Source organism: Puma concolor, chromosome B2 (genome assembly GCF_028749965.1).
Source record: "Puma concolor isolate L17-30 chromosome B2, mPumCon1.1.hap2, whole genome shotgun sequence".
Lineage (NCBI taxonomy): Eukaryota > Metazoa > Chordata > Mammalia > Carnivora > Felidae > Puma > Puma concolor.
In genome coordinates, this window is record NC_141671.1 from 91385021 (window position 1) to 91395459 (window position 10439).

Genomic DNA, 10439 nt, shown 5'->3' on the forward strand with positions numbered 1-10439 from the left:
CTGGTCCTCCTCTGGTCCAGCTCCTCCTTACAGAGTAAGAAATATCTGGGGGCCAAGGAGAGATGACCTTACAGAAATTCCCTGTCCAAACAGCCTGGTCCTTTTTCTAAGGCACGTGCAGGCCTTCACTCTGGGTTTGTTTTCCCAAGGGTGGACCCTCCTATTACTTGGCTCACAGGGAAGCCCGGCTACTGTTTGAGGTGATGGAGGGCAGAGCCTGGACTTACTGGTTGGAATGAACAATGTATGTATAAGACCTGCCTGGGAATGATAAGGAGAAGTGGAAAGAGAGGAGGGTGGCCTGTGGCTGGAGGTCACCTCTCCTTTCTGTACCATGTTCTGGTGCAGAGCTCAGAGGAGTCTGACCATCCTAGATTTGAACATGGCCTTCCAGGGTGTTTTGATGTCACATTTAGCCAGGTGGGGCTATAGAACATATTTCATTTAATAATGTTTTATTATGATTTAAAGATTTTAAATATTTGGATGTGTAGTGTGTTAGCCTCTATTTGTACTGTATTTGTACTTACCTTCTGGCCCAACAATGTTAGGGGTGAGCCTGTCTGTAGAGAAAGGGGAAAGGTCAATCACTGTGGTATTCCTCAAATGTCACCGTCTCTAATCTGCCCAGGTAGAGGATAGATTCCTTTCTGCACATACAGAAAGCAACTCAACACACTGGCCTGGGTCAGGACAGTGGTCACAGGGAATCTTTGGTAAGAACTGGAGAACTATTGAAGGAGAATGATGAATCTCCTTTGTTGCTCTTTGAGGAAATAAATGGGTTTCAACTAAGAGTAAATAAGCCGATTTTGATACCTTAAAAAAAAACTCATTCATTTGCAAAAAGTGTCATGTCAGTTCTGCAACAACTGCAACGTATATTCATTTTATTACATTTCTTTGATTTTCATGGTATACTTTCTTGAAATCATTTTGTGGCTGTGCTTTTGAGCATGTTAACTATTAAATGAAACTTGAATAGATGTGGTTTTTCATGAGCTAAAAAAAAGTTATAGTTTCACTCCAGATATTAAATGGTCTCATTTCAAAAATTTGATGCAACACATTGTATAAAAACCATAAAAATGTTAAATTCTTTTGACTCAGTAAGTCTCACATCCAAATATATGTGTATATATTTGTACATTATTCCATTATACATATATATACACACACGTATATATGTGTGTATATATATATGTGTGTGTGTATATATATATGTATGTATATATATGTGTGTGTATATATATGTATATGTGTGTGTGTGTGTGTATATATATATATATATATATATATATATATATATATAAAATGGAATATTACTCAGCCATAAAGAAGAATAAAATCCTGTCATTTGCAACAACATGGATGGAGCTGGAGAGTATAATGCTAGGTGCACCTGGTGTGTGTGTGTATGTGAGCAGGGGAGGGGCAGAGAGACAGGGAGAGAGAGAATCTGAAGCAGGAATAACCACCCTGTTATTCATCCATCTACCCTCCACCTACATGATTTTGTTGCTGTTTTGTTCTCTTTTGTTGCCTTTGCTTTGTTTGCTAATGCTTAAAAATTGGGGTGCCTGGGTGGCTTAGTCAGTTAAGCATCCAACTCTTGGTTTCAGCTCAGGTCATGATCTCACAGTTTGTGAATTCAAACCTTGTGTTGGGTTCTGTGCTGACAGGGCAGAGCCTGCTTGGGATGTCTCTCTCCCTCTCTCTCTGCCTCTCCATGGCTTGCTTTCTGTCTCTCTCTCTCAAAAAGTAAATAAATAAACATAAAGAAAATTAAAAATGTCCCCTCACTCTCATAGGCCTTCAGATAGAGTGGAGGTAAACATATATTCCAATCTCCACCTTTATTCAAAAGCCTGTATTTTTTTTCTTTCATTATTTAAAAATTTTTTTGATATATGATGTTTTAATTTTATGTGTTTTATATTTGTATCTTTAAAACTAATTTAATTTTTTTTCATTTTAAACAAGAAGTTTATTTAAACAACAAGACGCTTGACTTGAAGGGAAAACTAACTAGGATTCATTTCTTTTAGAGTAATTTATCCCTACTTAAAGACAGATTGCCCTATATGTAACAGCTATGTACAAAAACTTGTAAAATTGTCCTTGGTTTTACAATGATAAATGAAAAACATTAAAATTCTCCAATCAGGGCGCCTGGGTGGCTCGGTCGGTTAAGCGTCCGACTTCGGCTCAGGTCATGATCTCACGGTCCGTGAGTTGGAGCCCCGCGTCGGGCTCTGTGCTGACTGCTCAGAGCCTGGAGCCTGTTTCAGATTCTGTGTCTCCCTCTCTCTCTGCCCCTCCCTTGTTCATGCTCTGTCTCTCTCTGTCTCAAAAATAAATAAACGTTAAAAAAAATTTTTTTTAAATTCTCCGATCAAACAAGGTATGCAAGGATTTTTATGTTGTTCTTTTTTTGTTAAACAGTGATAGCAAAATAACTTACTGGAATATAAACATAAGAGCTGAATGAGCATGCCACTAATGGAGAAAGGGGGTGTTTTCACAGAACCAGTATTTTTCCCCATCCCATCTCCATTTGATGTCGATCAAAACATACCATTGGCCATTTAGTTAAAAAAAATGCAAAATGCTTGTGCACCTACACAGTTACTTTATGTACAATAAATAAGGGCATGGGGAAGGGGAAAATGAAAGAATAGAGAAAACTATACTGTAATAGTCAGGATGTGGTGGAACCAAATTGCGGTTTTCTAATTGAGAATGTCTTCTTGGTCTGGAGGAACAGAGCTCTGGAGTAAAGTAGCAAGTTCCCTTTTTTGTAAACACCTCCTGTCTGCTGCTGGAACACATCAATTGTATCTTCATCCTCCATCTCCAACTGTGCAGGTGTGTCTGTTTCATTGATTGGCTGCCCATCAAATCAGAATCTGATCTGCCTCATTGACAAACACTGTCGTTCACACTAGGCTTTCATTAGTTTACTAAGTGGTGTATGCCTCTTAATCTTAAACTGCTCCACAGAACCATCCTGCCCTGCCACCTTCTAATTAATATGATCGTTGTTCTCAGTCTTGACTCCTTCCTTGGGCTTTTCGTTGGCCACGGCGAGTGCCAGAGTCTCCTCAGCTGCCGCTTCACAAGAGAGGTACCAGGTCTGCAGTGAACGACCACACAAGCAGCACCAGGAGCGGCCTAAAACTAATTTCATTTGTAATGGATAGTGTGGCTGTACTTCAAAATTCAGGATACAACAAGATACGTGTTGAAAATCTTCCCTGACCTTCAATTCTCATCCATGGAGCCACCTAGCATTACTGTTCTTGAGTACCCTCCCTTGCAGCAACATTCTTTTCTTTTTTTAAAAAATTTTTTTTTTCAATGTTTATTTATTTTTGGGACAGAGAGAGACAGAGCATGAACGGGGGAGGGGCAGAGAGAGAGGGAGACACAGAACCGGAAACAGGCTCCAGGCTCCGAGCCATCAGCCCAGAGCCTGACGCGGGGCTCGAACTCACGGACCGTGAGATCGTGACCTGGCTGAAGTCGGACGCTCAACCGACTGCGCCACCCAGGCGCCCCAACATTCTTTTCTTATGTAAGCAACTGGCTATGTTTTATATATTAAATTCATCTTTTTGAAAAACTTATTTAAATAAATTCAAGTTAGTCAACATACAGTATAGTATTGGTTTCAGGATTAGAACTCAGTAATTCATCACTTACATATAAGCCAGTGCTCATCCCAACAAGTGCCCTCCTTTTTTTTTTTTTTAAGTTTATTTATTTAGTTATTTATTTAGGTTTTGGGGAGAGAGAGAGAGAGAGAGAGCGAGCACGAGACAGAACCAGCTGGGGAGGGGCAGAGAGAAGGAGAGATACCCAAGCAGGCTTCACACTGTCAGTGCAGAGCCTGATGCTTGATCCCATGAACTGGGAGATCACGACCTGAGCCAAGATCAAGAGCCGGGTGCTTAACCAGTTGGGCCACACAGGCGCCCCCAAGTGCCCTCCTTAATGCCCATCACCCATTTATCCCATCCCCCCCACTGACCTCCCCTCCAGCAACCCTCATTTTGTTCTCTGTCTAAAGAATCTCTTATGGTTTAACCCCCTCTTTTTAATCTTATTTTTCCTTCCCTTCCCCATGTTCATTTGTTTTGTTTCTTAAATTCCACATATGAGTGAAATCATATGATATTTATGATTTCTTTGACTATTTAACCTTTACAAGTACAGAATTATTATTATTATTGCTTTTGCTAGGGACAGAAAAACAATACAAAATTTGCAAAAGAAGGAAGTTGTCACAAGTGTTTGGACACTTTTCTGTCTCCCCTCTGATCCAGCCATTGCTGTGGCAACCAGCTCCAGGGAGGGGGGTGTGGAGGCGGGGGGGTGGTGTGGAGGTGGGGGGGGGGTGTGGGGGCGTGTCAGCTAGCCTCACTTGGGTTGTATCCCAACAGTGCCTCACCTTATCTCAGGCCTGTGCCATGAGCACTTCTTGCTTCCTGTCTGGGGTATGTCTGACACCTGCAGGTAGGAAATCGTAGGAAATCCTGTAAGCACTAACAAGTGTCCACCCACAAGTTCAGGGAAATGAAACCCTTTTGGAAGCAACTTTGTCCAGGGGGAATGGGAGCTGATGGTTAACTACTTCCTTCTCTGTTCTTCTAGCCACGTTTTGTTCTGTGTTTCATAAGGCTTCTCAGACATTTCTGCAGAATTGAGGAAAACAATGGTCCTGCTAGTGGTGGCCAACTAGGAGTCTGTCCTTGGAGAGGCTTTCCTTTCCGTCTTTAGTGGCCTCTTCTGCATTCTGCAACCTGGAATCACTTCCCAAATCAACTGCTTACAGTTTTGGAGGAACTCAGGTGAAAACAAATTAAAAGTTCTATGATGTTACTTTATTTATTTATTTATTTATTTATTTATTTATTTATTTATTTATTTATTTATTTATTATTTTAGAGAGAGGGAGAATCTTAAGCAGGCTCCACACTCCGCACAGAGCCTGACACAGGGCTCGATCCCATGACCATGGGATCATGACTTGAGCCGAAACCAAGGGTCCGATGCTCAACCGTCTGATCCACCCTATCACTTTACTTTTAATGATATATTTTAAATAGAAACCAGTGAAATCTTCATGTGAGAAAGAGCCGTGGTGTGAAAAGCCTGGGGTCTTTTCTCCTTTCAGGAAGCCTAGCACTAGTGCAAGCCTCCTGATCACAAGTTATCCCTGAGTAACTTTAAACAATTTTTTGAATGAGTAATATATGTTTGTGGTACAAACTCTAAAAGTACAAAAGCAAATTTAGTGAAAACAGTCTTTCATCCCTTCTCCGTCTCCAGTTCTGCTTGTCAGAGGCAGCAACTGCCTTCGGTTTGTTATGTGCCCTCCCTGATGTTCTATGCACACAAAAGCATATGCATTAACTGGACAAGTATTTATTCATTGAATGAATATATATGTATATACAAATATGTTATTTTCTTTTTACAGAAATCATTGCATTTCTCTAACTCAACTCTGTAGCTTACTTTCTGCATTGAAAAATGCCCACCTGAGTAATTTTGATTAATAATAGCTAACAGGCAAAATTCTCTGATGCTAACAGGGTGGCAGCCTGAAATAATTACAGCCATCAGGGAACGTGTATCTTTTTGATCCACTTATCTTGCTGAGGGGCCTAAGATGGGAAGGGAGACCATCAAGGAGCCAGGGGAATGATTGGAGGGTATTGGGTCTCAGGTAGGGATTAGATCTTGATTTCCTTTCACCAAGTTCATTTCCTGGGAGCCCCAGATTCTGTTTAGTCTGTTCTCAGGATTCACCTGAGATGGGCCCTGAACCTTGCACCCTGGAAACCCTCCTTTTTGGCACAGGCAATATTTCTACTCCCGTCTCTCACCCTCATTAATCTGTGTTGCCACTCCTTCAAATGTAAGGATATTTGTAAGTTGAAAGCTGGGGTTTAGGGTCTGTATAAATAAGTGCCTTAAAAGTTTAATCCATTGAATTAGCAAGGAGAATCCAACTGGCTCTTAGAGTCCCAACTTCCTAGAACTTATAGTAACTTTAAAGATCATTTGGAGCCCCCCAGTTAGGCAATTCCTTCATTTCCACTCTTGAGTTAGTGGCAGATCTAAGACTTGCATTTGGGTTCTACTCAATTGCATGAACGGAAAGAGGTTGTTAAGGCCAGGTGATTCTTTTTTGGATATGGGAGTAAAGAAATATATAACCCCTTTCTTAAAGTTTTTGGGATAATGTCCCACTGGTCTTTGAGTAGATGCCTTCTGTGCTTTTACTACTGCCTTCACTCCATCTTAGTGAAGTTTAGTTCACTATGCCCCTGTAGCCTCATCTGTGGAAATTACCTTCTATAATAGGCTGAGATAAAAAGATACATTTTAATATTACTATTGTGATAAAAATTGCTAATATTTGCATAGTGTTTTACAGCTTATAAAGGGAATGTGAATGCTTTTATTGAATCCTTAAAACAACCTTGCATGGCACAGCAGATTATATTTTCCAAAGATGGAAAATTTATATCTCATCTCTCATGCTCTTACAATCCACTGTGGATGTTTCTCCATGGGTAGGATGCAGTAGACTTTTGTAAACTACCTCTACCAATAGAATATGTGGATGTGACACTATGTGACTTCCAAGGCTGTATGTACAGGCAGTACAGCTTTCTCCTGGATCTCTCTCTCAAGACATGCTCTTTCGCAGGCACCATGGAGAACATCTGGCTACCTTGAAGTTGCCATGCTGGAGAGACCATGTAGAGAGAACGTGTAGAGACACAAAGATATGCCTGAAATATTCTAGTGGCTCCAGCTCTCACTGTTCCTGTCTTTCCAGGCCAGGTGACATATGAGTGAAGAATATATGAGTGAAGAAGCCTTAAGATGGCACCAGGCACAGCCACATCCTGACTGCAGCCTCTTGAAGGTCCCTGAGTTAGAATTGCCCAGCTGAACTGCTCCCAAATTTTTGACTCACAGAGAGAAAATAACTAATGTTGTTTTAAGCCACTAAGTTTTGGAGCGATAGATATATAATCATAGTGATGCTAACATATGGTATTATTGTTATACCTATTTAACTGTTAAGTGTATTGAGATCAGTGGCCAGCTGAAGGTCTCATCAAGTGGTAGAGTTGGGACATGCCCTCATGTCTTTAGCTCTAATTTCCATGTTACTTGTTCTTCTCTCTGTTGTAGGTTAAGTCATAGTCACACACACACACACACACACACACACACACACACACACACACACACACACACAATGTATATTTCCTTCTTCAGTTTTACATAAATCTAAGGGGTGGTGACTTCTTTCTTTCTAGAGTCCTGAGGTTTTTGTTCACACCACACCTCTACCTGTACCATAGCTAGCACAACCACTTGCTCTGCTCTGTGACCACTGATCTGTAAGGGTTTTTGATTTTTACAGTGTTTTCTTTGGCTCACCCATGTCTCTGGCTGTAATCAAGCTTCAGAAGCCATGTAGTGACACTACTTTAAGGCTGTCATGGGGAAGGATCCTCCTGAAGGGAAGAGGAACATTTTGCTGTATTATGTGGGCTGCTCATTTAAGCCCATGATAGCCTGGCACCTGTGTCCTAGTGAAACAATTCAATGCGCTTGTGAGTGGGCAGTGAGCCAGTCTAGCAGATGGTCATGAGAGAAGGGACCATGTACCGTGTGATCATCAAGTGTGCTTGCCCAGGGCGGGAGTCCCTGCCAGAAAGGTCCAAATGTCTGCCCTTAGAACTGGAGTCTTATTTTTGTAAGAATGCCTAAAATAGAAAAAAAAATGTCTGGAAAAAACTTAACAAAAACATTTTTTTTTTTTTTTTTAATTTGAGCTGGAAACATAGAAGAGAACTGAGCTGTGTTAAGAGAGACCTTTTGGAAGTTGAAGTGCTTGGTCATAAGGTACTTACTGTGGAGCTTTTTTTCCTGGGTTAACAATAGCTCACTATGAAATTAGAGAATGTGGATATTCACTGTGCTTGCATAGAAGTTGTATCCCAGGCTCATAGCTTTACCAATGGGATGGTTCTGGAAACATCTGAGGCAAGAGGAGGCCAGAGTCTGTGGCTTACCTGTCTGGAAATAGGAGTTAGCAGGCAGTTAGGCTGGAATATAGAAGCCCCCTAGTTTAGATCGGCCTAACCCTTTTTCCAGAAAGACATGTAACATGAGCCCCATATAACGTTTTTGGTTGTCAAACACCCATGATATTGTAGGCATTACCAATGAATTTTTCTTCTTTTTTTTTTTTTTTAATTTTTTTTTCAACGTTTATTTATTTTTTGGGACAGAGAGAGACAGAGCATGAACGGGGGAGGGGCAGAGAGAGAGGGAGACACAGAATCGAAAACAGGCTCCAGGCTCTGAGCCATCAGCCCAGAGCTCGACGCGGGGCTCGAACTCACGGACCGCGAGATCGTGACCTGGCTGAAGTCGGACGCTTAACCGACTGCGCCACCCAGGCGCCCCGAATTTTTCTTCTTTAAAAATGTTTATCCTCATTCCGTTTTCAGTAAATGTTCATGTATTCATTTTTTCAGAAATTACTTATTATCTTCTCTCACACTGGAAGAGAATATGCCTCATGGTAGTGGAGGTATATAGAGATTTAAAATCCTGTCTCAGGGGGCGCCTGGGTGGCGCAGTCGGTTAAGCGTCCGACTTCAGCCAGGTCACGATCTCGCGGTCCATGAGTTCGAGCCCCGCGTCAGGCTCTGGGCTGATGGCTCAGAGCCTGGAGCCTGTTTCCGATTCTGTGTCTCCCTCTCTCTCTGCCCCTCCCCCGTTCATGCTCTGTCTCTCTCTGTCCCAAAAATAAATAAATGTTGAAAAATTAAAATAGCATTTATTTAAAAAAAAAAAAAATAAATAAAATCCTGTCTCAGAATTCAAAGGCTCTTCCATTTCATAAGGAAGTAAAATTATATAGAGGTAAATATGAAGCAGGATGTGAAAGGCTATAAGAAAGGTAGAACAAAATAATATGGAGAGTAAGGGAGAAACAGAGGAATGGGTTCTTTGTACCCTATTAGCTTCAGCCATGCCTGTAGGAATACGTAGTGTTTATAACAGACAGTGGATCTTACTGCTATTTTCCCTATTTAGAAAATATAGGTAATCAAATAGAATGAGATAAAAATTTCCTTTAACTTCATTATTCAAAGACAACCACTCTGCCTATTTCAGTATACACATTTCAGTCATTTGTGTGTGCACATCACACACACACACACGCACACGCACACACACACAATAAGATCATACTAGATATTCCGTTTTGTAACTTGCCTTTTTGGCTCAATTGTGACCATTTCTCTAGGACATGAAACATTTTACAACATTATTTTAAGTGGTTTCATAGTATTCTATTGTATAGATACATATCTAAAGGAATCTTCTGTTTTGGGCTTTTAGCATGTAACTGCCCACCCCCCCCCCACCCCCATTATAAACATGCAAAGCAAACATACTAGTAGCTCTGTCTTTGTGTGTATCAATGATGACCTTAGGATAAAATCCCAGAAGAGGAAATATTGGGACAAAGCAAATCTACATTTTCAAGGCCATAGATACTTCTGCCAATTTGCCATTGAGAAAGATGTCTTTCAGTTGCATGAAAGTCTGATATCCCTGCAGTTTCAACAACATTCAACAAATTATTACAAACTCTCAACATTTGGTATGTAAAGGATATATTATCACTGCTTTCTGATTTACGTTTCTTTGATTACTAAGAAGGTTGGTTAAGGTTATAGTAGATTATGTAAAATTGACATAGTTGCACTTAGAAACAGAATCAAGGCTTACTAGGCATCAGTAACAATGAAGCATTAATGATAAACTGGGGCAGACTATTTCATTTGACTTTTTATTAGAGTTAATAGGCAAATGGGTCATAAGAATATGGCAGGTATAGCATAATTGTTTTCCAAGCCTGACATTTGACGCTAATATATCTTTAAACAATTTCTTGCCACCAAAATAGAGAAAAATGGGTTGGCAGACATTTTTCTTTATTGAACTTCTACTTGCTTGGATGACTGTATCTGTGCACTAAAGGGAGGTTTTCAGGGACAAACATCAGGCCTCTGTCTTCAGATCCATGTCCTCAGTAGTTCTATCAACACCATGGATGAAGTAGTCAGAGATGATCTTAAACTGGCATAACAAAATCAGAATCCAAAAAAAAAAAAAAGCACGACAGAAAAAAGAATCCCTTAGCATCAATCGCACTTGGAGGATGGGAGTTGAGTGTGTGCTTTGGTAGTAGCATGCATTAAAAAAAAGGCATTTTAATGAAATCAGTGTGTTTTGAATCTACAGAGTGCTATAGCCGGGGAGAAAAGGGAAAGTAGCAGAAGACTGCATTAATGCAGATAAGAATACACTTACTTTGAGGAAGT

At 40.5% G+C, this 10439-nt stretch overlaps 1 pseudogene; it reads right to left on the reverse strand.

Annotated features, from left to right (window-relative positions):
* Nucleotides 1-2398: 2398 nt before the first annotated feature.
* Nucleotides 2399-3190, reverse strand: LOC112862701 (small ubiquitin-related modifier 2 pseudogene; annotated as a pseudogene).
* Nucleotides 3191-10439: the final 7249 nt, after the last annotated feature.